Raw genomic sequence first — 27726 nt, 5'->3', positions numbered from 1 at the left:
TCAGGAAAATTAGGACAACACAGAAAAGAACTAGGCAGAAACAAACAACTCTAGCAGAGGAATTCAAACAGTGCTCTTTATTTTCAAGTAAAATTTTCTAGCAATTACAAAAAAAGGAATCAACATCAGAGTATTTATTATATATTGATGCAATAAAAAAAAAACTTTAAAAAATGAAATCAGCTTCTGTTTGAATTTCAACTCAAAGTCTGAAGAGTAAAGGAGAATTTGTCCCAAATTATAGGTACATATGCAATGGTTTTATTTATTTCCTATTATCAAAATGGCTATTATTATGTCTGAATACAATATGTATATACAATATTTTTTTTAATTTTTTTGACGTTTATTTATTTTTGAGACAGAGAGAGACAGAGCATAGGAAGGGGAGGGGCAGAGAGAGAGGGATACACAGAATCTGAAACAGGCTCCAGGCTCTGAGCAGTCAGCACAGAGCCCGTCGTGGGGCTTGAACTCACGGACCGTGAGATCATGACCTGAGCCGAAGTCAGATGCTTAACTGACCGAGCCACCCAGGCGCCCCTGTATATACAATATTTTAGGTTTTGTTCCACACTAACTTCACCTCTTCTCATGCTAAGGACCGTGTTTGTTTGTTTATTTGTTTATTATTTTAAGGCTTATTTATTTTGAAAGAGAGAGAGTAGGGGAGGGGTAAAAAGAGAGGGAGAGAAAGATCCCAAGCAGGCTCTCTTCTGTCAGCCCAGAGCCTGATGTAGGGTTCAAACTCATGAACTGCAAGATCATGACCTGAGCCGAAATCGATTCAGACTCGTAACTGAACGAGCCACCCAGGTGTACCCCCCTCCACACTTTTTTAAAATTTACCTAAGAACCATGTTTAAATAAAAATTATATATTTTTTCTTTGTGACACAGTAAAGTGAGCAAGCTTTTCAATAGTCAAACAAGAACCCTGAGACTTTTAGTGCACAAAAAATGAAGAATTAATGTCAGATTGACAAATTCAAGTGAAATTAGCAATATAATAGTCAAAGAGGTTAATCCTGGGTGAAATTACTGCTACCTTGAAAATCTCAGTCATGTTTAATAATATTTGTCTTTAAATTAAACGGATTATACACTTAAATCTGTGTTTCAAATAAGACCAAACTAAATAGAGAGTCATCAGAAACATGCACTGATGAGACATTCTACTGGAAATAGAATATGGTATATAAATAAATTACCTCTGCTTTAGAAAGATAAACATAATAATTAAAAGTATCTTAATGTCCTGGGGCACCTAGGTGGCTCAGTCAGTTGGGTGTCTGACCCTTGATTTCAGTTCAGGTCATGATCTCACACGTTCATGGGTTCAAACCCTGATTCGGGCTCCATGCTGACAGCACGGAGCCTGCTTGGGATACCCTCTCTCTCACTCTCTTTCTGCCCTCCCCGCTCATGCTCTTGCACAGGCGTGCTTGCTTGCTCTCAAAATAAACAAACAAACAAACAAAAAAAAAGTATCTTAAAGTCCAAATAATGGTCAAAATATTTTTCCACAAGGCATCTTTTACTAATCATGATGAACATCTACATGTTTTCTAGATGAAGGTGGACTAAATGGGGAGAAAATCCTAGTCATGTTTAGTTCTGAGTTTGTAATTATCATCAACAAATATTTTTTGAGTCTCCTCTGTGCATGGCAATATGGTGATAATGATCAGCTCACTGACCGCCATCTACATGTCCAATGCTAAATTAAGTTTCTCTGATTTATGTTCATGGCTTTATTTGTGCCCTGGCTCATCTGTTCTTACAAGCTGCTCTTGTGGTGCTCCTACCAGCAAATTATGTGACAGTACCAACCTGGTGCTAATTTACTGAACTCTGTGCTACCAACAAAACACTTCTCAGTTTATATATATCTCTACCCATTATTGTTTTTCTACCTCACTTTGTCTCTAAGTGAGTACTGCCAAGCCAATAATAGATCCGGAGTAATTAAAAAACAAATAAAGCAACTCAACTTTACACTTTTCCATCTGGTAGTCTGTGGTAGTTTACATCCTTTCCACACCCTGGTGAAATCTATAAAACTTTCACTTAGTTACAAAATGCAATTGGCCTAGGATAAAGCAATCCACTGTACTACTACCTAGAAAATCTTTTAAAACATACATTTGAAGAGGTCACTCACTAATTAAATATTCTTCAATGGATCGTAAAGATTAAATTCAAAATCCTCCTGTAGTATTAGAATCATCTCACTCTCCAGCCTCAACTCCTATCACTCCATTCCCTATACTGTGCACTTACACCATAAAAATTGAAGTCCCCAGAATCTGTAACACCATGTCCCTTCCCAATGCATTTGTATGTGCTAGCCCTTCCCTTTGGCATCTGGCTTGACTTCTATTATGTTTTGTAAACTTAGCCTTTGCCACTCCTATTCTAGTCCTTACTCCAGTTTATGAAAAAATGCCCCTACTTATTTTCCCATAATACCTAGGGGCTATCAGTAAAATTTATCCCACTTTCTTTGAATTATCTATTTACTTGTCTATCTCCCTGATCAGAGTATACACTTCATGAAGCCAGGTAGAGGTCTTTGTACCTTTTCAGCTATATGAAATATATGAACTAGTTTATTTACTTTTATAACCCAAGAGCTTATTAACAGTATAACCCAAGAACTTAACACTATTGGCCTTTTATGTAGTTACTGCCCAATAAAAATATTTGGATGAATGAATAAATAAAAGGAAGAGCAAATACTCATCTCCAAGTCAAACTCTCATCTTTAGTCCTTTTCTGATAATCTTTTAAGCACATTACAAACGCTAATTTCTTCTCCTAATTGTTTTTGTGGTATTTAAGTCCAAGCACATGGTAAATTTTACTAGTGGAGACTTTTCTTTACTTAATATTAATATCTTATGAGGCCATAAACAGTTAATGTTCAGTAATTTCTACTTAAGATAATCTTCCTCTCCTGAGCTCAGACAACCCAAATAGAGATCAATGAATTATCTGAATTGTCCACATCTCTGTGCCAAATTTCAAATGATATTTTTATTAAAGCCATGCTGTTCTACTCTTCTGTGCAGAAGATTAAATTATATAAAATTTTTCTGTATCTTACCATTTTCAACTTTTACGAATAAACCCGTCAAGAGTTCTCAAAATCACAGAGTTAAAGAAGTTGAAAATAAAACAGCCATCCATTTCTCATCACAGAGAACTATCCAGTATTGTTCAACTGGCTCAAACAAAGAGAAGAGTAAAAAATTAGTAATATAATACGAATATCTATGCTGAGATAATTCAAAAGAATACCAGCTGTTTGCTATCAGTATGATAAGTAGTTTTCATATTTAATATACTGCCCTTAAATGGTTTCGAGGAAGGGGCTAGCCAAACGACTAGAATATTGGCACTTTTAGCCCCACTCCACAATCTGAAGGGAGGAGAAGGGAACATGACATTGACTTCAATCATATGGCTATGATCTAATCAATTATGCCTAAGTAATAGAATCTCAGTAGAAATTTTTGAATAACCATGATGAGGAGCCCACAGGTTGGTGAATACATGAATGAACAAGGAGGGAGGCATGTCAGGAGAGGTCAGGGAAGCTCTTTGTTTCTCCCTTTTTACGCATCTCTTTCATTTGGCTGTTCTTGAATCGTAACCTTTATAATAAAACTGCAATCGTAGAACAGAGCTTTCTTGAGTTCTATGACTCATTCTAGTAAATTTTCTAACCTGCAGGGGGTCTTGGGAGTTTCCATATTTACGGTTAGGTAGGCAAAATCTGGGTTACTTGGGGATACATGAAACTTTAGGCTGGCATCTGAAGTGGTGACAGTCTTGAGAAGCTGACCCCTACCTTGTGGGTCTGTGCTAATTCCAGATAGTTAGTGTCAGAATTGAATTAAATTGTAGGACACCAGCTGGTGTCAGAGAGTTAGTGATAAAAATGCCATATACCATTGGGCCACCTAGGTGGCTCAGTCGGTTAAGGGCTGGACTTTGGTTCAGGTCATGATCTTACAATTCATGGGTTTGAGCCCCGCATCAGGATCTGTGCTGATAGCTCAGAGCTTTGAGCCTACTTAGGATTCTGTGCTTCCTCTCTCTAAACCTCTTTCCCTCTCGTGCTCTCTCTCCCTCTCTCTCTCAAAATAAATAAACCTAAAAAAAAAAAAAAAGAACATGCCATATACCATTAAGCTATTGGAGGGGAGTTTATGTTACTTGCAACTAAAAGGAACGTGACTTTTGATCATTCATAATTTACTGTTAATATAAACCCATTTATTTTACTTTCTAAGGATATTTCTATTTCATCTTTCTGTAAGTCAAAGTCCCTTTTGAATTGCATACTATTTTTTAAAATATTTTTTTAATTTTTTTTAACATTTATTTATTGTTGAGACATAGAGAGACAGAGCATGAACAGGGGAGGGTCAGAGAGAGAGAGGGAGACACAGAATCTGAAACAGGCTCCAGGTTCTGAGCTGTCAGCACAAAGCCCGACGCAGGGCTTGAACTCACGAAACAAGAGATCATGACCTGAGCCGAAGTCGGACGCTTAACTGACTGAGCCACCCAGGCACCCCTATTTTTTAAAATATTAATGCTCTATAGTGATGGTTTAAAAACATTTGTTAAACTGTTAGTTTCTCTTTTTGAAAAAATTTAAAAAGACATGATAATCATAATGTTCATTCTATTGAGAAAAATTGACAACCATCAGCAATGCCTTTATTGTTGTCTTGTTTTTGTTTTCATATTCACACAAAACTTGTTTCAGGTGACAAAAATCTCTCTTTGACCAAATCCTACTCTGGCTCTCCTACACTCTTTTGGGGCTCCAGTGTTGTTCTCTGCACTGTCCAATTTTAGCAAGAATCTTGCTAAGTCTGTCTATTTAGAATCCCTCACCCTACATATCTAATCACTCTTGGTATGTAATCAGGTTCCTCATCCTCTACCATCCCCCAGGTGATGTCTGATCATCCCGGGCTACCTTTGATAAGAATGGTGTTAAGTTGGTTTAACCAAATCCCCCTGCTTCATTTTAGTCATTTCCCTTTCGCTGACCTCCACCCTACTCCTTGGCTATAAATTCCCACTTGCAAATGTTGTATTTGGAGTTGAGTCCAATCTCTCTCCCCAACTGAAAGACTTCACTACAGTAGTCTCTAAACCTGTTGCTATACCCACTCTTGAATACAATCTCCTTCACTATCTTCAATAAGTGTCGTGAATATTTTTTTGGTCTTTAATAGGGGAACTCGACTTGCATTACTTAATGATCAAGTGAAATAAATGTGCAGACTGGTAAATCCAGCAAAGTGCAGTTTCATAGCTGCTTGGTTAATATGGATAATGATCTATATGAAAAACATAAGAATATGTCTAAGAAGTGTTATAAATCAAAGATGATTCAACAAACTTTGTGGGATTGCAGTGAGTTCCACATGAGGTAATGACTAACAGAGCACTGATCCATATGTCATGCACCCATGCAAACACCTTATTTTCACTGCCTTTACCACATACTTCGGAGCTCACCTGTTCTAGTTCCTACCTTCTCTACACAAGTTGTGACTTGCCAGTGCCAGATTACCTCTCCGGAAGAGGCAGAGAGCAACACTTGGGAAGGTAGTCCGGAAGAAGACTGAGTTTTTAATACCGTACTAACAAGTACACAGATTGCCCGTGAATGTGGATTATGTATTTTAATCTCTAGGTGTTATTAAGGAAAAATTCAAGTGTCTCATTAGAATGATACGCAGTATTTCAAGGATCCTGTTTTTTCCTATTTCCCCTTCCAATTATAATTATTCTTCTGTTTCTAATTGTCTTCTTTTCTTTTTCTCAAAATTACCTCATAATTATTGTCTTGCATTTCCTCTTCCTTTCTCCTTCCTCCTTTTGTCTCCTCCAACACCCTTTTATAACGTGATCTCTTTCTTGCATCATCAAAGCCAATACTGTCTTACTGCTTTTCTAATATTGCTACAGCATTTAGAAAGTATTTGATGTGTTTGAATATTGTGTACAAACCATACATCTGCTGTGTGCAGCACAGTTTCCAATATCCCTGGGAGCACAGTTGTTTTGTTTTATTTTTTTAAAGAAATTCTGTCATATTAAAAGGAAAAACAATATCATCAATCATAGGAAGCAGATCTGCCTACCTTTGCAGCTGCGTGACAAAAATATCTCTGTGCACATCTTTTATTTGTACCTACCCAGCGAGGAAAGAATTCACCATATGTAATCCTTGAAAGTCTACTTTCTATTATTTTAAGTTGATTTGCTTTTGAGCCTCTTCTTTTGGTTTCATTTTCCTTTATCCACCTTAGTTTTCTAGATTATTATTCACATTCAACAAATGAATAATTAAATTCTCTCTGCAAATTATTTTTGTTACCTCAACTCTACATTTATATAATGAAACTTGTTTATTTATTTGCAGAATAAAAAACCCAGGCCTTTTTTCCTTTCTACAGGTAGGACAATCTGGTTATTAGTATTTGGGTTAGATAGTAATACTTTAGAGTGGTTTACTAGACAGGAGACATGAGATTGTCTTTTTGTCTTCTCTCTTCCTGGATAACAATTCCAAAGTTTAACTCTTTAATATAAGTTGAGTCCAACAAACTCCACAGGTTGATGGATTTGGGAAAAACTTAAATGACTTTGTTATCTCTCCACCGCTGTCTCTCTCTCTCTCTCTCTCTCTCTGTCTCTGCCTCCCTCTGTCTCTCTCTCTCTCTCTCTCTCTCTCTCTCTCTCTCTCTCTCTCTCACACACACACACACACACACACACACACACACACGAAAGATTCAAGTTTTCCCTGCGCAGGATATTTTTCATTTGCCTGTCCAGATCTACCCCCACACTCTTCCCTTCTTCTGTTTCTGCCCTGGACAGCTTATCTACACAATAGGCTTTCTTGGTCTAACTTTCGCTTAACCAAACAAATGTGGAACCCTTTTAGGAGATCAGAGGAAGGAAGAAGAGAGATAAGAACCTCACTCCCTATAAGGACATATTAAGCTGGGTAGGTCTTACCTTTGACTGTGGACCTCTCCACTCTGTTCTCCCTTTCTTATCTTAAAAATCATGATCTCTTCTTGGCTCTTCAGGCTGAGGGTTGGGAATAACTTCCCTGTTACCATCCATGGGTTAGTGCACTGTCCCTTGTGATTTTCCAACCCTCTGCCACACCTTTGTTAATAGTCTCTTTATTAAATTCTCTTCAAATTTTCTTAAGTTGACTATTTCTGGAAACTTGGCTGCTTCATTCCATCTAAAAATTATTTCTGAGAAACTTACTATAGATACTATAAGTTCTTATGAAAGTTCTACACATTTACCAAATGACCTCATTTAGTGCTGATTCTGAATACTTATAGATGTTACCACACAATCTTTACAAACAGAATAATAAAAGCCAATAGACTTTAGCATGGACTTAATCAGAAGCATATGTTTTGATCATTGCAAGGGTTGACTGTCAAGGTTTTAAAAGATCCTTTAAGAAATATATTAAATGGTTACCTTGTGTAGATTATCACTAGCCAATGGGTACTTTAGGCTTGCATTAAAATGAACAGAGCCAGAATCAAATCAAAAAGTGCTGCAATATCTCAAACAACTTGAGTAGATGGGAAGATGTGATCTGGGAAAATCATGTTAAATGATTCAACTGCCTTTTGTTATAGCAAGACTCTGATGTCAAAGACAGACATAAAAACTTTGACTAAAACTTCCATTGACATATGAGAATAGAAATAAAATACCCATTCTCAACAAGTGGATTTTATAATATACACTAATTTAAATATATATATATATATATATATATATATATATATATATATATTTAAGTTATAAATAAATATTGTAAGATGACATTTCATCATGCCAAGAACATCTTTAAGACTTTAAGTGTTCAAAATCCGGAATTTGAAAAATATTTTGCATTGGAAAAATGAAGCTCAATTTACAACCACCTTACAATTAGGCCTATCAGTTCCTTCCCTTCCAAACATACTTCCTCAATGAGTTTTACACTCATTACTAGGGTTAGGGTTAGGGTTAGAAATCAGGGGTAGAAGTTAGTTTTTGCTTGTTTTTTTTTTTAATTTTTTTTAAAATTTTCTTTCCCTTGATTTCCCATCTCTAGGAAAGGGCTTGTGAGCTGTGTCTATTCTGGGTGGGGGTCCAATATTATTGGCTGAATCCAAAGGCACAAAATCTTACCTGAAGTGCTGTTCACAGCACAACAGTTTGGGTCTTGGACAATCCATGCTGATAATACAGGGATATTGGGGTAAGTCTCTGCTAGTAGTAGTGGTTAGGGCAAAAGTTAGGGTGAGGTTAAAGATGCATGTCCTTCTTCAGCCCCTGGCACTGTCTCCTTCTTGTCTCAGCTCTTTGTTTTCCCCTTCACTGACTGACTACCCATGCTTTACCGTCTTTGGTTTTAACTTACGTTGTTTCAATTCTGTTCTCAATATTCCTGGTTAATTACTTTTAAAAAGATGCAGTGTGCTTATTTTACCTAATATTGAATTCTTCTCTCCTCTGAATTCCAAATCCAATATTTATATCTAATTTTGAAGTGAATCTTCTGAGAAAGAGGGTTAGGAGTGCTTACTTTTCAGGAACCAAGTTTTTACTAAGCTTGTTAAATTATAAGATGTGGTAAATAGTGTCACATTTGAAGTTCTATTTGTGCCCCTATGGATTAGCACACTGGTAGCAAGGAAGAGCCTAGCTTAGTAAATTGGTTAACAAAATACTACTCCAAATTTTTTCTCTTACTGTCATAGCAACATCAGATGTCATGCTGGAAATTCTAATTGATTTATATCACATCATCTGACATTTTTCAACCTTAAAATAGGTTAATTCAACCTTAAAATAGGTTTAATAAAATAGGTTTATTACCATATGTAACTGTCCAACTAAAAAATCTAGTTAGTTCTTCTTACCACTGGAAATAGTAATAATGAAAATGCTTTTCACATCCTATTTTTCATATTTATTATGTGAATATTTAAAGAACATAAAATTGGGGCACCAGGGCGGCTCAGTCAGTTAAGCATCTGATTCTTGGTTTCAGCTCAGGTCATGATCTCACGGTTCATGGGTTCGGTTCCAGCCCCACAGCAGGCTCTGTGCTGACAGTGCAGAGCCTGGGTGGGATTCTCTGCCTCCCTCTCTCTCTGCCCCTCTCCTGCTCTCTCTCAAAAATAAATAAATTAAAAAAATAAAGACCGTAAAAATTGAAAATTAGATCTATGACACCTGATGTCATATCTCAAAGTAGTCATCAGTGGAGCATAGACTATTTCAAATATGGCAAGAAATCAGAAGGAAGTGTTTGTATGGTCAGTCCCAGGAGCACTAACATTCAGCTTTGTTCCCAAGTTTCCAAATGCAGGATTCAGGACCAAAGGATAGGTAGGAAATTGTAGAAGGATTGGGGATGACCTCAGAAGATTAAGTAGCAGAGAAGACACCGTTCACATTTCGGTAAATGCTAAACTGTGCATCAAAGTACACTCATTTAAGAGGAAAATACATTCCAAATGATGTGGAGTTGGTGAGAAAATTACTAGACATTTTCAGCAAAATGAAAATGTATGATCAAGGCTCATCTTTTGATATTAAATGAAAGTGAAATAGAAAAAGTATCCAAATCTTTCTTTCTTTCTTTCTTTCTTTCTTTCTTTCTTTCGTAGAAGAAGTGTCTGAAGATAGTTCAACAAACTTCTTGGTGTATAGTTTTAATAGTGTTTATGATTCATATGTAATGGAGAATGACAAGAGTGATGCATGGTGAAAAATTGTATCACTGTACAGGGACAGGTTTGCACTTTATTCCTGATCATTAGTAAATGAAAATAGGAGTTATATACTGCTGAAATAAAGGGAACTGATACCATAAGCAAAGCAAGCAAACAGTAGCAATAACAATAAAAAACTTATATCAAGTGTATTTCCAAATCCTCCTAATCAAACGAACAACAATGATTCAAGTAGAAATAACTATTAACACTTGAACCTGAGAAAAGGAATGGTAGAATAATCATGCATTTACTTTATTGTAATTCCAGGTGGATTCCTGAACATCTGTCTATAAAATATTTTGTTTAGTGACAGTGGTTTTGCTGCTCTACAGTTCTTCTCTGTGCATAGTCACACCATGTAAATATATAACACATGTCTTTTCTTTTACTTACTGCGTTGACTTCTCTACCAGCGTTTTTCCTATGTAGCATTCCACACAATGTTCTAAGATACAGACATATCCTAAATTGTATCTATTTTAGAGCAGGTAATATTCTCTTTTTAGATTGGCAATTTATAACAAAATTGATCTGCACTTCATTAAAACATTTAATAATGTGAAGATAAGTAGCAAAAAATAGGTTATACCAGGAAAGTGGAGATATCAGAAGAGTAATTATCATGCAAATTATTTTCATGACAATGAAACCCATAATAATTCTCTTTCTTCTAGGGTTGTAATAAAGATGAAATAAGATAATGGTCAAAAGCACTTAGTAAAGCATTTGTACTTAGTAAGTGCTCAATAAGAGTTAGCTATTATCGTTCTCATTATTGTTATTGTTAGTCTCATATTTATAGCACATCTTGGGCTGCCTTCATCCATTTGTTTAGAAGACATACATTGAATACCTACAAATTGCCAAGCACTATATTAGGGACTAGTGAAGTTCCTTTGTTCATGAAGACATAGGGACATATAAGACAACAAAGTATGATACATTCTATGACAGGAGAAGTACAGGGCACCAGGAGAGCACAAATGAAGGCCACGCAGATGGGATGGGGGATGAGGGCTGCTGTGGAAAGGGTGAGTAAACCAGACAGAGAATGTTTTTCACATCAAGTGAAACTAAGCCATACACCATATGACTAATAAAATCACTCTCTCTCCTAGTCTTCCCCATCCCATTGACTCCAGACCCTTGATGTTATTGGACTCAGATAAGTGAGCATTCAGCTGGAGTAGATACAGTTAGAGTTCCTGCACAAACACAGATACCCATCAGAGGCCTGGGTAGAGAGGTCAATTCACTAGAAAGGAGAGACAAAGGCAATTTAGGCTATTTTGCCTGCATCAGTTTCTTTTGGCAATGCTGCATGCTTATTTTTTTTTTTAATGGCTGTCTAGACAGAAATGAGATAAAGTTGATTATAAGAGGAATGTAAATGAACTTTTCAGTGCTTTTATTTTAAAAGCCAACAATATTGAGACCTATTAAGGACAGTGTGACAAGAGAAAGGCTTTGATGTATAGAAAAGGAATGTTCCTGAAGAATTTGATAGAGAAAAAATGTCCATAAAGTAACTTGTTTTTCCCATAATGGAGTTATGCTTCAACAGAAAATAAAAGAAAGAAAGTTATCAATTTATAAAACAATTTCATGCACATGAATTTTTGAAAACACATTGAAGATATTTGATATAGTAAAATGTTAACAATTAACCATATTCCTTTGATTCAAATGCCATTACATCTATGGAAGAAATTCATTGATATCAGAGTTTTCTAATATATCAATTGTTGTACCTCCTTATATGAGACCCACCCTAGTCATGCTTGCCATAAAATATCATCCTATAGCACATAATCTATTAGAAAATTTTCCTCATAATATGTAATATATAAAAACATATTCTAGTAAGTTTGATGATCTTATCAAGATGATGTTAAATATTTATGGAACTAACAAGATTCAAAGTTTTCATACATTTGAAGTTTTCATTCTATTTCAAACAATAAAACAGTCTACATCTTCATTCTGTCCCGGTCTCCTAAATCAGGCAGTAGTTAGGCTATTCAATATCATGATGGAAAATACATGTTCAAAATTAGAAAAAAAATAAAGTTTTCCTGAGTTTCATATTTTGAAAGCCTAGGTGTTAGGAGCAAAATTTTAAAAGATTTGGAAAGAAACATGAGGGGGTGTGGTGAGGAGATAAGACACAACCACAAGAAGAAAAATCTATGAGTAGGAAAGAGGGCTAGTTTTCTGCTGAGTTACCAGAAAAAAGAGAAGCTCCAGTGATCTTGGGGCAACTCTGCCTGAGTAGCTCCTGGGGCTAGCAAAAGCACCATGTTCAGTCTAGGAAGAGAGAATCTTAGGCGGCCCTTCAGAGTTTCTGTGGTTCCCATTCTGGCTTAAGAGCTGCAAGATGGTACCACAGGCCTGGATTATTTATATTATGGAATATCATGCAGTTTTATAATATGAGTATTATATACATATACATGTATGTCTATGAATAATGTCTATAATATACATCAGCAATTTACCTCGGCTGTGAAAATAGGATAGAAACTATCAACTTTTCCATACATATTTGTACATTATTTCTTATAGTCTTTCCCATCTCAGTTAATGAAAAAGGCATCCTTCTAGTGCTATAGGCCAATGCCTTGTAGAAGTCCTTGATTCTTTTCTTTATCTTTCATTCTGTCTCCAGACTATGAAAAAATTCCACTGGCTATCCTTTGGAATCAAACGCAATTTCTTCTTACCAACTCTCTGCTAGCACAAACTAAAAGCAACCATTATCTCTTTTCTAATACATTGCATTAACATCTCTACCACCCAACACAGCAATTAGAATTATCTTTTAAATGAATAAGGCAGATCATGTCAGCCATCTGCTGAAAATCCTCCAAATCTTTCCCAATGCTGTCTTTGTAAAAGTTGAATCCATAAGCTAGCCTACCAGCCCCTAGCAACCACATTCTGTTACCCCTTGATTTCATCTCCTCCTCTCCATAATCTTATACTCTTTCTTTCTACCCACACCAGATATCCTTACTCTTTCTTAAGCAGCAAGTATATTCCTGCCTCAAAGCTTTTGCACTGGTCTTATTCCTTATTCTGTGCTCTTCTGCCAATATCCTCCTGGCATGCTCCCTTGACATATTCAGTCTGTCCAAATGTCACCTTATCAATAAGGCTTTACCTTCTGTCATTAAAAATAGCAATATCTCCACCTACAGGCATTTCCCAATTTCTTCCCCTGTGTTCTTCTCATAGTACTAATCACCTTCCAATGTAACTATATCGTTTCCTTATTTTGCCATGTTGTTTGTCTTCCCACACTAAAATATACATTCTGAGGATATGGATTTTGTCTCTTTTCTTCCTGGTATACACTGGTTAAACAGAAGCACCTGAAACAGTTTGGTCTACAGTCAGTGTCTAATAATTATTTTACAATTTAATGAATAAGTATGGAGTATATGCTACTTAAAAATATTCTTTTGTTAATATCCTTTTAAAATTATTTCTTGTGACTTAAAGCATGTCTTCCTTTTTTAAACTCACCTGGAATGTTTTAATAAATGCTTTTGAATCTCTTTTCCGGTGATCTTAGTCTTTTTGTTTAAAGTGCTTCTACTCTCAAGCTGACTTGTGCTATTCAGTGTATGAATTCCTACATCTGAGTCTGTGAGAGTTAAGACTTGCAGAATATTCCACCAAATACAAGGGAGGTTGTGAATTCCTTTTATACCAAGATCAATAACGATCTGAATTGGACAGATTAAATTAGCCACAGGCTGGTTTGGAGGCATGAGGATAGATGGACAGCTTCTGTGAGTCTCTTGTAGTTCTATACAAAGTGTTTGTTAAAGTTTCAATGAGAAAAAAGGCACTAAAATGCAAAGGTAAACATTCTGCTCTAAAGTGATAGAGACAAATGGCCTTCTATAGCACAAACCTTTTCAGAGATGGTATAGATCATCTGCATTATGTTTTTGTGTTGCCTGTGAAAAGGATATGTGGAGAAAGGCACTACTTGAAATTCAGTTCCAATATCATGTTGGTTGAAAAGCTGTGCTTCTTAGTAAATCCAACCAAATACACTGACATTTTCAGAGTGCATCTGATACATTTCAATAATTAATTCTTAAGTCAAGAAAGAGTCAAGAAATCAGATGAAGAAGCACAGTAGTCTGAAAATTGCCACTGGGAAGGAAAAAGAAAATCAGCCATAGATAGAACCTTTTCAAGCTGAAAAGAGGTCAGTGGGATACCACTGGGAACAGGGATGAAGCTTCAGGGGTTTTTATTATTGTTATTTACATAAACCACCCAGAGAGTAATGTGAGCTGCTCAGGCCATAACTTTGCAGAAATTGGTAGACTCAGAAAAAGAAAAATGCAATCACATAGTAGAAAGAACTAAATCAATGAAGGGTGTATATAACAAGCAGTCAGAGGGAAAAAATCTCAGATGAAAATATATTCTCTTTTAAAGAAAACAGATTGTACAATGATGGTGCTGAATAGGAACTTGAGACGTACTCTAACACGTCTCCATCAGAAAGTTTTATCTACATCCTATAGATGGTCTTTATCTTAGGATGAAAGGGTGTCACTGTATTGTCAAATGGAACACTAGAATTATATTTGCAGTTGAATATTTTTTAATGTGGAAAAGACAGAAGACTTCAGACATGCTATAATTGCCATTGAGGAAAAAAAAATAACATCATTTCAAAGCATCTATTTTGCAAAAATATTTTTCATGATGTTTCGGGTTATGTTTCATTTCTGCTCCTAAATAATTACTGTCTCAAATACTATCAACCAAAACCACAAGGAAAATAAAATTTATAATTTAAGCCACTGACAGTTCATTTAAAAATATCAATTCAACTTAATTTATCATCTATTTTTTTAATTTTTTTAATGTTTATTTATTTTTGAGAGAGAGAGACAGAGTATGAGCAGGGGAGGGGCAGAGAGAGAGGGAGATACAGAATCCAAAGCAGGCTCCAGGCTCTGAGCTGTCAGCACAGTGCCTGATGCAGGCCTCTAACTCACAAACAGTGAGGTCGTGACCTGAGCCCAAGTTGGACGCTTAACCAACTAAGCCACCCAGGCACCCCCAACATCTATTTCTTAAGAGTTTATCATGTACTTTTAAGAATGAAGAGGCAGACACAACCGGATCACTATATTAATAGTGGGTTTCAACACAAGGTCTTAGGAAAGGTTAACATATGTAGGAAGATATGCATGCATAATATCCATAGCATGCTTTATCAGGTAAAATACACACACTGAAAGTAAAAGAATACCTCTACAGGCAAATGCCCATGAGTTGGCATAGGAGCCATTGGATGACATCATCATGATGCTAGTTCCAATCAGTGGTCAGAGCTTCTAACAAGGAAAATAAAATAACAATATCCTGTGTACTCTTGTATTCTATAATCTGGTCATCGAAAATGAGACCGTGTTAGATACCCCTATACAAAAGTCCTTTATGTTATTAGCTGCTGACAAGTGGTTTACACATTATAGGTTGTTACTGGGGAAAAAAAAATGTCTTATATCCCTGAAGAACTTTTAACAAGTAATGGTTTGTAAAAAGGAGTGTTTTAGATTTATAAATCCACTGTGTGCTTTCTTATAATTCAAATGATTTATGAAACAGTTTCCAATTGTTTCTCTTGTCTACAGGACAACTTTTTAAGAAAAATAAAATATATATACTTTCCATTTTATTTTCTAAGTGAGTGATACAGTAACATATACAAGTCAAAGAGTGGGGTAACAAGTATATTTGGTTTCTTAAATCTCAGCTTGAATAATATATAAGGTGATAGTGGCATAGAGAATTTTCCATGTGTGAGATAACTTATTGTTTAGCGATGAAATACGCGTCACTCAATTTTTTTCTCCTGGGGAAAATAAATTATCTAAGACAGAAGTGATGGACTTTGCACTAATGCACTTATCATTTATATGGAGAGGTTTCAAAATATAAACAGGGACACTATTGGCCAAAATTATATCTCCTTATGATGAAATAAATGATGATACTGAAAGAACTTAGATGCTCACTCAGGTCAAGTGGTTGAAGAATTTCAAACTTTTTATTGCTTAGGGCTGTTAATTCCTACAACAGGACTGAACAAAGCACATGCCAAGATCTAATTAAGTCTGATAACTGATACTAAAGATCTCAGTAAGCAACTGTTTGAGAGGCACATGGAAACAAAAGTGCCTGTCGGTTTGTAGACAGAGAAAGAACTCCTTCCCGGACAAGAACTACTGATGAGTATTTGTACTATTCTGGAAAAAGCTGCTAGATCAGATGAATATAGAGTCGAGCTCTGAATGTAGAGAATATGATTAAAGAAGGAGCATAGAGATTAACATTAGATGTAAGGAATTAATCAGTATTGGGGAAATTCCAAGCTGCTTCAGTGAGCCAGAAGGAAGTTGGCTCCAAGTACTTTGTGGTAGGGTTGTGGGGCAAATTCCTTGTGCAGGAAAAGAACAATTCTTCTAAGGGAGCCAACTGATGTTGTAGGGACTTGAAACTCTTAGATAAGGATATGCATTGTTATGGTAATTTATCAACAAAAACAACAACAACAATAACTAGGGAACCTGGTGGTAAACTGCAGTATTGATACAAGAAGAAAATGATTAGGGCCTCATATTCCTCATAGTTGCATGAAGAAAGATGGAAACAAAAGGAAGCAAAAAAAAAAAAAAGAATAAAAAGGTAGTGCAATTGACAATGATAATACAAGTGCCAAAGAAAAGCAAAAATTAAAGTCTTTCAGATAACGAACCTGAAGAATAGTCGGTACACATTGAAATAATGGTCACGTAAAACAAACCTTTAGAATTAGTGTGGGGAAGTGTTAGTTATTTGATCCCCACACTGTCAGGAAGAATTCATTATACCTGATTTATTACTGAAGCTATTGGATCAAATGCTATAATAGCTTTCCTTGGGAAAAGGCATGCAAACAGAGCATACTGTTTACCCACTGGAAGAGTAAAACATTCTCTAAGATGAAATGAGTAGGAATAACACTTTCTATCTAAAGATATCAAAAAGATACACAGACTAGTTTATCAAATTTCTTAGAAAATGAACTGTTATCAACTTGGTTATCCATTTCAACTAAAATTCCAACTCGAATGTGTATGTGATTAATTTCTTTCCTTTAAAGTGTTTGATATTAATTGTATTGAGTTATTCTTTAACATCAAATACTATTATTCATAGCAGACTTGTGTCCAAGGTAAAACTAGCTGATTAAGCTAAGTTAATTTGCAAGAGTTAGAATTACATTTTTTCACTTCATATAAGAGATCACATCTGTCCTCTGCCTATGATTCTCAATAACTAAAAATAAAATTGTTTTGAATGTAGGCTTGGGTGATACATTTCATAGAATTTGATAAGAAGAATTCACATCATATTTTTAAATTTTGATTTTCTGACATGTCTTTGTTGTTTTTTAAGTTACCAATAACAGATTGTTTCAAGTTTTATTCATACTTGGACAATTGTTTAAATTTTATCTATTCTGGTGCTTCCTCACCTGTAACTGTAAATGCTTTGATATTCAAAATTAAAGTAGTTTTATTATTTTTCAAAATAAAAGTACTTTCTGACATTGTATTCTCCACAATGAATGCAACTTGCATTTTATACGTATTTTCAATAATTTTATTGTCATCTTATTCATTTTCCAGCCACGTTATTATTTCCCCTTAAATTACTTTTTTCTCTTCCTCAATTATATGCCTAAGTTAATTTCAGATCTGTCATTTATAGTTGCACAAACTATTGATGAAGCTGAAGCAGTTATATAATTTTAAAAGTAAACAAATCTCATCTCCTTTGTTTAAAACTCAGTAACAGAAAATATATCTTAGTGTATTCATCTTTCTACCAGTTTTAGAACTAATAATATGATTGACATCTTAAAATTTATTCTCCATACTCCAATCCACTTTAAGGTGACAGTTTCCTTGAAGACTACAGATAATTTTTCAACAACAAAAGCAGCATGACTCTGTTCTTTCAAAATTTGTTTTGGTATGTAAATCGGTACTAGTCAAAGTTTATAACAGAATATATAAACTGATAATGCAACCTTCTATTCCATTTTGCTATACGGAAATCAATGATAAATGGGATAATCTTGGGCAAAATCGTAATGTTTATATTCTTGGGGAAAGTTTTTCCAAAAATCATATGTGGTCTTTTAAAATTAGATTCTAAACATACTCATTTTTGCTATACATATAGTTTATTTTAAATCTTTGAGACTGATAGGTATATCTGTTTGAGATTTTAGATTTGATTCCAAAATATAAAATATACTATCAATATTTTTGACTAGTGAGCTACACATAAATTCAATAAGTATTTTGGAAATGAATGCACAAATAACTGAATGTGAGTTAATTAGTGTGTTTCTAAATGCATTTCCAGTTGCTAGATTTTAAAATAGAACAATTGCAGTTTATAAGGAATGCTTTCTTTGTGTAGATCTCTTATTAAGCCATGGGTATATGTGCTTTGTTTTATTTTAAGGAATCTCCTGAAAATGACTAGGACTTCCAAAATCTGATTATTGAGATAGCTATGGAAGAAATGCTTATTAAACACTTATTTTGCTGTAATAGAGTCACATTAGCACGCTGAAATGATTCTTGGCCATGGCAGATACATTAAATAAGATGTGAGTGTGAAAAATCCCAAAGCATTTGTTAACCCTCCAAAAAACTTCTAAGGAGTTTTAAAATCTACCTATGTATCTACCTACAACCGTAGAGCTACATTTCACCTAAATCTAAATTCGTTCCTCAAGTTTGTAACAAAGAAATTATTTCATGCCTGAAGATTAACTTTTTATTTGCTGAGAAACAAATTCAAAGTTTTTAATGAGACAAATACCAGATTGCATAGAAGCATCTATCTCTATTTCTAGAGGAAACCATATCCTGATAAACACAGATATAGCTCTCTGATCCCTCAGCTTCCATTTGAATACACTGCTACTAACTAGTCGTACCTGCCTTTGTGACTATATACTATTGGGATTCTGAAACTCTGGTTAAGCAGCCAAGACATTTGACAGCCTTTCCCAAGATGACTTCTGGCTGAGCTGGAAAATAATTACTTCATGAACTATTTGGTGATTGTTCAAGCCAAACAGTATTCTTGCCTTGTATCCAGACAGCATATTTAAGTGAACTCCATGTCAATGAGATGATTGTTGCATCTTGAGAAAAGATTACATAGAAATAATTTGGTATCCTACTCTGCCAGTAGGTGGCTTTTGTTTGGCCAAAATGGGAAAACACCTAAGTAGTGAGATAAATTAATAAACCTTTTGAAGCATATGCCACACACATTATTACCACTTTGATGTCACTAATATAACCTCAAATTGAATTCTAGTCAAAATCAAATTTATAAGTAACCTTTAGTCTGCCATATCCAAAATAGATCTGACTAGTACATATATAAGATGTGCATTTTTTATGATTTTAGTGTGTTTTTCTGACTTTTTTTAAAATATAAAGTGTCCTCCCCCTTGAATTATTTAGATATATGAAACTTTCCAACTATTCAATTATAAGAATCAATAGTATACATAAATATTATTTCAGGGAAAATAAAATGTTACTATTTTTTTTCTTGGTAATATAATCTACAATTTTTCTTTACTTTTACTTCAGTTCCATGGTACTACATAAGTGAACTTTTCTATGGCTGACATATTGACAATATCAGAACTGTAATTCTAGGTTTCTGCTTTTTAGGTCTGCAGTGTTGTTGACAATGAAGAGAAATGAAGAATAATAAAATATTTTAAACCCTTTATAAATAGTTAGAGATACTGACCTAACTCATGGATCACATTTTGTTTTCATTTTGTTTATCTGTTGTTGTTATTTGCTTGTTTGGTTGGTTTTGTTTTTTTCTGTTAAATGTTTCAACTGTATTCTTGAAAGGATTTTCTATTCTCTCAGATCTGTTTCTCTCTGACGTTACCAATAATTCCTCTAGGCCAATCTACCTTTATTTTTTTTTCCTGGACTATTATAACTCTCCAGACAATTCAACTTATCTTTTTTGTCATCTGTAGTAATCTCTTCTAATTTGTTCTTCATGAACATTTAGCAATCTCTTTCAAATTATACGTGTGAGACTATTTTATCACCCCCATCCTTATTTCCATTGAAAACCCCTGAATGGATTTCCATTGTTTTTAGAATAGGGAAACACCTCTGTCATAGAAACTTCAAGGCACTGTGTGGGATATTATATATAGAAAACCTTAAAGACTCCACCAAAAAACTGATAGAACTAATATACTATTATATTGAAGTTGCAGGATACAAAACTAATATAAAAAATCAGTTGTGTTTCTATACTCCAACAAACTATCAGAAAGAGAAATTAAGAAAGCAATCCCATTTACAACTGCATCAAAAATAATAAAATATTTCGGAATAAATTTAACCAAGGAGGTAAAATATCCATACACTGAAAACAATAAGACATTGATGAAAGAAACTGAAGGGACACAAATAAATGGAAAGACATTCCATGTTCATGGATCGGAAGAATTAATATTGTTAACAAGACGCTATTATCCAAAGCAATCTACAGATTCAATGCAATCCCTCCTAAAACTCCAGTGGCATTTCTTTTCACAGAAATACAACAAACAATCCTAAAATTTGTACAAAACCACAGAAGACTTCAAATAGCCAAAGTAATCTTGAGAAAGAAGAAAAAGGTGGAGGCATTATGCTCCCTGATTTCAAACCATGTTACAAAGCTATAGTAATCCAAATAGTACAGTATTGGTATAAAACAGATGCATTTATCAATGGAACAGAATAGAAACCCCCAAAATAAACCTATCCATATGTGGTTAATTAATTTTTGAGAAACAAGACAAGAATACACAACAGGGAAAGAATAGTCTTTTCAATTAATGGTGTTAGGAAGACTGGGTAGCCATCTGCAAAACAATGAAACTGTATTACTAATGTATACCATGTACAAAAAATCAACATGAAACAGATTAAACACATGGACATCAGACCAGAAGCCATAAGACTCCCAGATATTTTGGATTTGATGTCCACTGTTATTTTGACCCTTGCTCCTATTGATTCCTCCACAGAAGCTATTTTGCCTTTTAGTTGCTTTTCTTGCTGCCATTCCCTCTACGTGGGAATTTTTTCCCTCTCTTCTTACTTACTTGGCTGTTCTTTATTTCTCTCCTGACCATCGCTTTTTCCAAGAAGTTATCCCTATGCCTTCTTTTATTAAAATAAATGTCTCTGTAATCAGATCTCATTGTACTATCATACATTGTTTTACAGTAGCAAATTTTCATTTCTTCAGATGTACGTTTAATTAACCTCTATATATTTTATCCTAAATGGCAATTATCAAGGTCTCCATTGACTCCACATTGATAAATCCAATGATAAATTCTCAGTTTTCATCTGTCAAGAACATTTAACTCAGAGGCCTGGTGGCTCAGTTGGTTGAACACCCAACTCTTGAATTTTGCTCAGGTCATGATCTTAGGGTTTGTGCAATTGAGCCTTGCATCAGGGAGTCTGGTTGGGATTCTCTCTCTCCCTCTCTCTCTGTCCCTCCTCTGGACCCCTCCCCAAACAAAAAATAAACTTTAAAAAAAGAACATTTAATTCAGTTGCTGACTCCTTAGCTTGTGTCTCATTATCTGTTTGATCTTGAGTTTTCAGTACCTGAAAACTCAGTCCTAAGGTTTTTATCTTCTCTAAACAACCACATTTATAACTTAAATAAATCTATCCAATCTCATGGCTTTATATACTTCCATAGACAACTATTTACAGATTTCTTTTTTGCAGTCCAGAACTTTCTCCTTCATTTCATATTTATATAGCCATTTTCTACCTGTCATTGTCACCTGGATCTCCAACTTCATGTATTCAAGTCTGAGTTTCCATTATTTTACCATGTTCCTCCCAAAGTCTTCTTCATCTATAAAGGTAAATGTGTCCTTCCAATTACTTCAGGCAAAAACAAAAATAACCAAATAACACATTAAAATCATCCTACATCTCATTCTTTATATCATGTTCCATCTTCAGTCAGCAAAATCTTGTAGGTATGGCTTCCTATGATTACTTCTCACCACCTCTATTGCTATGACTCTAGTCCTGCTAACATCATCACTCCACTGGTTTCCTGGAAAAATGTGCCAATGCCTATCATTTCAGTCTGTTTTCATAAGAACATCTAACCTGATCTTATAAAAACTAAATCAGTATATGTGTCTCCTTTGCTCAAACTTCCAGTGGCTTTTCATCTCACTTGGAGCAAAACAAAAATCCTTATGTGATTTGGTTCCTCATTCCCTCCATGACTTCTCTCTTATTTTCTCTCCTAGCTCAAGCCTTTCTAGTTTCATGAGGTCTCTTAAATAAGCTAGGTCCCTCACTGCCTGAAGGTCTCTGATCTTGCTGATTTTTCTTCTTAGATTGCTTCTCCCAGACATCCTTGGCTTGGTCTCTCAGCATCAGTGCTCTCTTCAAATGCCCTCTCACTTCATCTCCTTGTTCAAAATTAGAACCATCTCCATTCTCTACTCTGCCCACACATTCCTGTCTTACTCCTCTGTTTTATTTTTTCTTCATAATGCGTATAATGTTACAATACACCTTAGTGTACAAGTTACTTTTTCTTCTCACTGACATATTTGTATCTATCCCTGGAACTGTTGGATGAATAAATGAATGAATAAATGAGTGAAAGCCTCATGAGGTCAAAACTAAGCAATATTTTTTCTCTCCATTATATATTAGCCTAGTACAGACATTCAATAAAAATTTATTAAATTAAGAAACATTTGTTCACTCCTTTTCCAAGGGTGTCCAGTAAGAAAAAGCATAAAATGGTATCATCATTAAAAGTTCTCTCCACTCACCTGAATCATTGGAATGGGCTCAGAACAAGGGCCACATTTTATTTATTACTGAATATCAAGTCCTTGGCTATGCAATTATGCCTAATCTAATTAATAACTACTTACACATCTAAATATCAATTAGCTACTTTAAAAGTGTTTTCACATATTCTTTTTATATATCATTATAAAATCATCATTATAAATTCTTTTTATATATCATTATAATTCTATGAGGTAGGTAGTACTGATATTTTTGTCCTTACTTTACTGATGTGAGCAGCAAGTAAATAGTAGAGCAGATACTAATACCCAGGTACTCTGATAAATTTCCCCAAAGTCTTTAATAGTATACTTTGCTAGTGATAAATATTTTATATTAGGATGCCAAGTCAAATGATTCTCTTCCACCGAAAACTCATCACCATCACTCCATCTAATTTGAAGTATAAATTATAATTTATTTTTAATGTAATTTAATTCTGCACTTTATAGCACTTATCTTGAAACTGCCCCTAGATGCCCAACTGTTAAACGTTGATCACTGCATTTCTCCTTATAAGACTTTTTTTTTTCTGTTTAGAAACGTGTAAGATGCCACAAACCTTGGGATTTCAATTACAGACTTTCTAAACTCCACACAGCAGCTGTAGAATAAGCAAATACCAATTTTATTAACACAATAGGATGACATGAACCAACTGGATGAATTGAATCCCAGAAGATCCTGCCATTTGGATGAGATGTATTTCGATAGAATAAAAAATTAGAACAATGATTTATTTATGACGGAAATGAGGACATAAACTTAAAGTAGCAACACAAACCAATTCAATTTCTAATTGCTATACAAAGTTGCAGCCTATTTGGGGCAAATGAGTTATGTTATTCCACATGTCCACAGGAAAGCTCAAACCCTTACTTGCATTTCAAGAATACAGGAGAGACAAGGGGGAGTGAAACCTCATTAAATCAAGAGAAAAATAATATTCTTTTAGAGTTGTGAATGCAGTATCTAGAAAGTCTTTCTATCCTGACCTACACTAGTTTGTACTGTGCAACATGAAGAGGGGCAGTTGTATAATAGTAAGTAATAAGACAGCCCACAGAGCAAATGCATGTCAAAACCCCTATACAGTGAGAAATAAATAACAGAAACCACATTAAATGAAGCTTCAGTTTAAAAACAAGAAAAGTTGTCTACATTTGACCCACTGAATCACCTTACAATAAAATTTTCATGAATATACTCTTTAACCCTGTTACCCTCTTCTGATTTCAGTATTTCATATTAGTTATGCCTAAAGCTTTTCTAGAACACTACTCATCTTATTGAGAAACTAATTACCTCCTCACTTTCCCAAGAGAGAATAAGTGAGGAGTGAGGTTAACATAAGGTGAATGAATGAAAGACCCACAGAAAAAGAATTTAAAAAGAATGAGAAACAAGAAGTCTACTGGGAGAATATTTTCCTTGCCAATATACCCCAATAGGTAAGTCCAATTTATTTGTTCCTAATAACAACAGATCAACATTCTACTTTACTCCCATTCTCAGCCCAATCCTATTTGGGCGGGTGAGACCTAGGTAAATATATTTAAATAAATACATAAGATTTAGGTGAATCATAATATTGATAATTTAGTCTGAAATTTTTAGAAGCTTTAATAGATTAAAAGTTAGAACTCAAGAGTCAGTAACTCTGATTTGGAATTGTTGGGTTGCCTCTGATTTTTTGAACTTATTTCTTAACTCTCTGCTTCATTTTCCTTATTTATTCATTCATTCATTCATTCATTCATTTCCCTCATAAAAAAAAAATAAACATGGGGAGCCTGGGTGGCTCAGTCAGTTGTGTCTGACTTCCGCTCAGGTCATGATCTCATGGTCCATAGGTTCGAGCCCCCAGTCAGGCTCTGTGCTGATAGCTCGGAGCCTGGAACCTGCTTCAGATTCTGTGTCTCCCTCTCTCTGCCCCTCCCCCACTCATGCTCTATCTCAAAAATAAATAAACATTAAAAAAATTTAAAAAAATAAAGATAAAAACAGGATCTATCTCAAAGATTTTTGTGAGGATTAAATTAGAAAACACATATACAGGAGAACCTGAATGGCTCAGCTAGTTAAGCATCTGAGTCTTGATTTCGGCTCAGGTCATGATCTCATGGTTGTGAGATAAAGCCCCGTGTCAGGCCTGCTTTGTATTTTCCTTCTCCCTCTCTCTGCTCCTACCCAACTGACACTCTGTCTCTCAAAATAAATAAAGAAACATTAAAAAAAGAAAACACACATACAATGTTCAATGTAATGTCTGGCACATGGTAAACATTGAAAATATTAGTTATTATAATTGTTATCCACTTTTTTAAAAGTTAAAAAAAGCTTCAGAAATAAATTATATCTTTAAAAACATCATTGCATTATCATATATATCAGTATCTTTGGCAATTTTCCTACAGAAGTGAGATGAAGTAGAAGGTAGATGTAACTTCTAAAAGGTACCATTTACATGGGCCTTCTACCCAAATCCCTTAGTGAATCCATTATAGAAACATAACATGCTTTTAAATTCCCTTACAGGTAGTCCCCTATTATCTGCAGGAAATACATCCAGGACCCCAAGTGCATTACTGAAACCATAGATAATACTGAATCCTGTATTTACTATGCTTTTTTCCATACGTACCTATGATAAAGGCTAATTTATACATTAGACACAGAGATTAATAACGATAAAATAGAACAATATTTATAATAGAACTTATAACCATATACTGTAATAAAAGTTATGTGAATGTGGTCTCCCCCTCTCTCATCATGTCTCATTGTGCTGTGCTCACTCTTCTTGTGATGATGTGAGATGATAAAATGCCTTTATGATGACATAAAATGAAGTGAATGACACAGGTAGCATTAGGCTACTGCTGACCTGACAATAATCAGAAGGAGGGTCATCTGCTTCCATCCAGACTAGGTTGACCGCTGGTAACTGAAACCATGGAATGATGAACTGTGGATTAAGGGTGACTGCTGTATTTCTAACACTCCAAGCATATTTCCTTACATCAGCCTTGTGTGGGATAAATAAATCTAAGCTTCAATAATTGTTTCTTGATAAGTTACTTTTGCTGAAGATTTTGTAGTTGTTATGTAAGAGTTTGAATAATTCTTTATACTTTTAAATTAATATTTTTAATGTTTATTCATTTTTGAGAGAGAGAGAGAGAAACAAAGTACGAGCGAGGGAGGGGCAGAGAGAGAGGAAGACACAGAATCTGAAGCAGGCTTCAGGCTCTGAGCTTTTAGCACAGAGCCTTATGTGAGGCTCGAACTAACAAACCATGAGATCATGACCTGAGCTGAAGTTGGATGCTTAACTGACTGAGCCACCCAGGTGCCCCTAATTGCTTATACTTTTATTTTTCCAGTTTTTAAAAAAATGTTTATTTATTTTTGAGAGAGAGAGAAACAGAGAGAGAGAGAGATAGAGCATGAGTTGGGGAGGGGTAGAGAGAGAGGGAGACAGAATCTGAAGCAAGCTCCAGGCTCTGAGCTTGTCAGCACAGAGCCCGACGCGGGGCTCAAACTCACAAACTGAGAGATCATGACCTGAGACGAAGTCGGATGCTCAACCAACTGAGACACCCAAGAACCCCTTAATTCCTTATACTTTTAAATTTAAAATATAAACATAGCTTCAACAAAAGGAGTTGAGTGATGTGTTCAACAGAAATTATATAAATCTTACTTCTCAGTTTCTTCACATATAATAAAAGTAAGTAATTTTTACATTTTAAGTATTAGATAAATCTCACTGTAATATAATTTCCTTAATTTTTTCTTTTCTTTTGCTATTGGTTGAACTTCTTAAAAAAATAACGTTTATTTATTATCAAGAGACAGAGAGAGACAGAGCATGAGCATGGGAGGGACCGAGAGAGGGAGACACAGAATCTGAAGCAGTCTCCAGGCTCTGAGTTGTCAGCACAGAGCCCGACGAGGGGCTCGAGCTCACAAACCGCAAGATCATGGCCTGAGCCAAAGTCGGATGCTTAACCACCTGAGCCACCCAGGCACTCCTGGTTGAACTTCTTTAATGATACCATGTATACTCTTTGGATTTTAATATTTAAATGTGAAGAAAGAAAAATTACATATGCCTAAGTGGATCATTCATGTTATATTTTATGTGTTTATTTTAACGTTATAATGAATAAAGCCACCACGAAGATGACATATAGCAGATTCTCAAAGAGAAGTTTTAGTTTTTGGATTTGCTTTGACTACATGTTTGTTTTCTCCACAGACATCATTTACATAATAATAGTAATGATGATAACAATAGCTATAGGTAAAATGTACTGTTTATTAGGTGACATTCCCCAGATTAACCCCTTTCTATACATTATTCCATAAAGTTTTCACAAGAGTTGAATGTTGCATGAAATTAACCAATTTTCCAGGTGCTCAAATCAGGTTAAGTTGAAAAATTAGGATTGGACTTGTGTCTGTCTGACTACAAAGTGGAATTTCTTAATATATAGTGTATATTTACAATACACACTGAGCTGTAGATACTCCACTGAAGACAATATCTAAAAATACTTTAAAGAAATGTTTCAATGTCAATCTCGTATGTGCCTTTCAATTCACCCTCAAAAGGTATAATATGATGGGAAACTCGGGATACTAAATGTTGTATTTTGATTGAATAGCAGACTTTATATTTACAATATAAATAAATGAATAAATCATTTATTTAATAATATTATGCATGACTATCACTTAAATCCAGTAAATTGAAATGCTGATTCTTCTCTAAACCACATTATGTATCTCAATTTAGATTGCTGAGTGTCCTTCATTATCTTTTAATTCTTATGCAAAGTCAGAATAATTATGTTAATTTTTATTTGAACACTGAAAAAT

This window comes from Panthera tigris, chromosome C2 (genome assembly GCF_018350195.1).
Source record: "Panthera tigris isolate Pti1 chromosome C2, P.tigris_Pti1_mat1.1, whole genome shotgun sequence".
Lineage (NCBI taxonomy): Eukaryota > Metazoa > Chordata > Mammalia > Carnivora > Felidae > Panthera > Panthera tigris.
The sequence above is the reverse complement of the archived record's forward strand: the minus strand, read 5'-3'. Positions refer to the sequence as shown.